The following is a 4,097-nucleotide window of genomic DNA, read 5'->3' as shown; positions in this document are numbered from 1 at the left end:
GATAGTATAATGACTTCTAGCTAAACCTCCATTAGAGGGGTTTGATGAAGCTTTAATGAAGCTTTAATGAAACTTTAATGAAGACTTGATATGTTAGTTAGATTTATTGTATTTAAGTGTTTCAGTCTAGTAGGTTAGTTGATTTGCCATGAGAATGGGTTGAACTTCCTCACATGCTAATTATTAGTTGGTAGAGATTGTCATGAATAATTAGAGATCAATTACTTAATCTTTATTGGTTAGGATTGCAATAATCTACACTAGCATATTATGAATTTATCAAAGTGGAATCAAATTCCCCTAATCCCTTCTCCATATTCACATCTTAGTACCAATTTGCCATAGTACAAGTTAGAACATTTTAATTAGTTCAATCACCATATTAGTATAATCACAGTCCATTACTATAATTAATTTTGTTAGAATCGATTAAACTAGCGAAACTTATGTCTACATAAACTAAGAATGGAACGAATTCTCTACTCAACTTATTACATGATAATCGAGAGTAGATAACTTTGATCATAGAGTAGTAAATAGCTTTAGTTTTACTTATTCATAGCATAACTAGTTAAGAGTAGGTAAAACTATTGTTTTATATTTTATCAAATGGCGGCGCTGCCATCTTAGTTTTGTTTGGATTCGTTTCTGTTCGTATTTTTTATCCTACCAAAATCAAATTAAACCCACCCACCCTTGTTTGGTTATAATTGTGTTTGTTTGGTTTAGAAAATAAATTTTTTCGAAATTTAACCTTGAGCGCGCCCGCCCTCAAAGTACTGGACATCGTGTCAAGCAAGAGCGTGCTCGCGCCTTTCTACGCCTGTTTCCAAGCGCGCCCGCGCCCATTCTGAAGAAAGCCCGATTTTTCACATGTTAGTTTCCAACTTTCTTCTTTCAAGTTATTCAGTGTTTCCAACTTCGTAAATACACTGAGATTGCGTATACAAGACGCTATTCAAATGTGTAGCAAGGAGGCATTCAGGTACTCCTTCTTCCACTCCTCGCCTCTTCTGTCAGAGGAGTTTTTAATTCTAGCATATCAGGGTTGTTCTGAATGCTGTTAGTAGTTTATATTTATATTGGCCTTAGCCTTGCATGAAATTAAGGTCCGGTACTAGTAAATCATCTTTTGTTATTTATAGTAAGCATCAATGCACACGCCTATCTAGAATACCACACACTACACCTGCATCAATGGCTGATGAAATAGAGACTCCTCTCTCTGATTTTTACATGGCCCTTAACGATAGCCCTAAGTCTTGCATTGTTCTTGCAGACCCGGTGGGGGATTTTCGAATTCCCCCGAATATATTTAATTTGTTACCAGTTTGTCATGGTTTAGACCACGAGAAGCCTTATCAGCATATACGTAGGATTGAATAAGTTCTTACCAGATTTCGTTATCCTACCGTAGGTTTAGAGCAAATTAAACTTAGGGTGTTTCCTTTCACCCTAGCCGATAAGGCAGCATCTTGGTTAACTGCCCAAGCGCCCAATTTTGTGGACTCATGGGCCAAACTTGTTCAATTATTCATGGAACAGTTTTACCCACCACTGAAGACAGATGAAAAGCTTTAAAAGATTCATTTCTTCTGCCAGAATCCTCATGAATCTTTTTTAGAGGCCTGGAATCGTTTCACTGATCTTCTCATCGAGTGTCAACATCATAACCTTGTGAAAGACACGCTTGTTCGTGCCTTTTTCAAAGTGCTTTTACATCACCATAAATAAGTTCTTGATATAATGACTGGGGGTAGTTTCCTTAGTAAAGGTGCCTTTGAGGCTTATAACTTTTTAGAAGATCAATCTAAGCATCAAAATAACTAGTGGGGGTAATGACATCCCCCGCTCCGCTAATTCTTCTTCCACAGTTAAGGCTGCCAGCATGTTTGAGGTTAAATCTGATCCAGAGCTTAAAACTTTAATCGAATCTGTCACAAATAAGGTAGACGCTATTTTTGTCCAACAAAAGCATACTCCTGTCATGAACGTCAACTCTATTCCATGTAATTTCTGTTTGAGTCATGAGCATCCCGACTCCTATTATCCTCTAGTCTATGAACAACCATCCGCATAGCTGGACAATGTTTGTTCCATTAATAGCGAACCTAATGCACCTTGGAGACACAATCCAAATTTCAGTTGGAGAAATAATCAACAAGTTACACCTCCAGGGTTTAATAATCAAAATGTTAGGCCAACGAACAACTATAACTAAGCTCCACCAGGACAAGGACAAGGACAAAGTAATTATAATAATTATAATAATAATTATAATGCTAATAGAGGTATCTATCTAGTTAATAATAACTATCGCAACCTACCTGTTAATAATCAACGTGAGATAGTTCTAGTCACACCACCTGTGGCTATTACACCTTCACAACCAAATCATTTCGAAACCTACATGCAGGCTAACTAACAAATTTTACAATCCATTAATCATTCCATACAACAGTTAGCCCAAAAGAAAGCGCAACCAAAAAGTGTGTTTCCAGGTCAAGCTATACCTAATCCTAAAATGCCCAACATAACCTTTGAAGTAACCTGTAATACTAGTAATGAAAATATAAACGTAGGTGAGTTAAATGCCATCACCACTCTCTGTTCTGGCAGAGTGGTTGATAATGCTGTAACTATGCCAGTTGTTACCCCATCAATGGCCATTACACCTGATAATTTACTAGATATTGAAGTAGTAACTGAAGATCCTACTCCTATAGAGGTACCAGTTAAACCTCAACCCAAGAGGAAAGTGGCTAAGGTTAAAACTCCTATTGATCCATATGCTAAATATAGAGAGAATGCACCGTTTCCCTAGAGACTAGCCATGTTACACAAGGATACAAACTTTGATGAGATTAGGGAAGTTTTTAAAAATCTAACGATAACCCTAACTTTTCTTGATGCTATTAAAAAGTTGCCACAACCTGCTAAGTTTCGAAAAGAGTTGTGCACTACTAGGCGAAAAACAAATATACCAAAATACTCCTTTTTAACTGAACAATTTCCAACTCTATCTGAACATAATGGAATCGTTAAGTACAAGGACCCTGGTCGTCCTACTGTACAATGCACCTTAGGGGATACTCACACGACAACTGCTCTATTAGACCTAGGGGTGAGTGTTAACTTACTCTCATATTATCTATATAAACAAATAGGTCTACAAGATATGCAACCAACTATAATAACGTTGCAATTAGCTAATTGTTCTATTAACTATCCTAAGGGTGTGGTTGAAAACTTGCTGGTTAAAGTTCAACATTTTTACTATCTAGCAAACTTAGTTATCCTAGACACAGAAGTCCTTAACGACTCTATTCCTATCATTTTAAGGAGTCCCTTCTTGGCAACTGCCAACACGTTCATAAACTGCCATGATGGTTCGATGTCCATGTCCTTTAGCTATCTTTCTGTTGATTTAAATGTTTTCAATATGATGAGATAGTTACCAGTTACGCCTATTGATGGAGAAATTAGCATGATTGAGAGCTTCGCTCAAGATTATTTCAAAAACACGTTTCCTGATAATCAAATGGACAAAGTTCTTTCCTTCAGACGTTCCAACTTCGACGAGGACTCCTTAGAAGTAGATGAAATTGAGAACTATTTCCTTCGCCTCTTTTGCAACTTTTCTTTGCCACCTCACGAGTCCACTCCTATTGATATCCATTCATCCCTTGCCGCCATGACAAAAGAATAATTTTTCACTCACTATCCCAGTGATTCTTCTAACCCACCTATTGAAGAATGTCTTGCAAATCTAAAAGCTTCTGATGATCTAGACATGAGAGCTCTAGCTACACACCATTCACCCACCTTATATCATCCTGTCAGTCATTCACCTTCTATCAATGTTCCCCGCCCTCCACCGTTTCAACCAATGCCACCAATGAGTTTTGTGATAAACCCATATTCTCATTTCTTCCACTCCTTACTTCTAAAACTTATCCATATCCACCATATCTTCCACAACCAACTATTTTCTCATAATCATTCACTTGGCCACCCTTTCGTTAGAAAAAAAAAAGACTTTGCATGCTAGGTTAGGTTCGAGATCCATAAGTATTCACTCTAATTCCACTACGCCA

General features: G+C 37.3%; 1 non-coding gene across 1 annotated transcript; it reads right to left on the bottom strand.

Annotated features, from left to right (window-relative positions):
* Window positions 1-1,573: 1,573 nt before the first annotated feature.
* LOC147504508 (small nucleolar RNA R71) lies at window positions 1,574-1,676 on the bottom strand. The gene has a single exon (XR_015194048.1). It is a non-coding gene; the product is annotated as a small nucleolar RNA R71 (small nucleolar RNA).
* Window positions 1,677-4,097: the final 2,421 nt, after the last annotated feature.

The sequence above is a fragment of the Coptis chinensis genome, chromosome 4 (assembly GCF_015680905.1).
Source record: "Coptis chinensis isolate HL-2020 chromosome 4, ASM1568090v1, whole genome shotgun sequence".
In the NCBI taxonomy this organism is placed as follows: domain Eukaryota; kingdom Viridiplantae; phylum Streptophyta; class Magnoliopsida; order Ranunculales; family Ranunculaceae; genus Coptis; species Coptis chinensis.
Note: the sequence above shows the minus strand (reverse complement) of the source record. Positions and strands in the feature narration are given on the sequence as shown.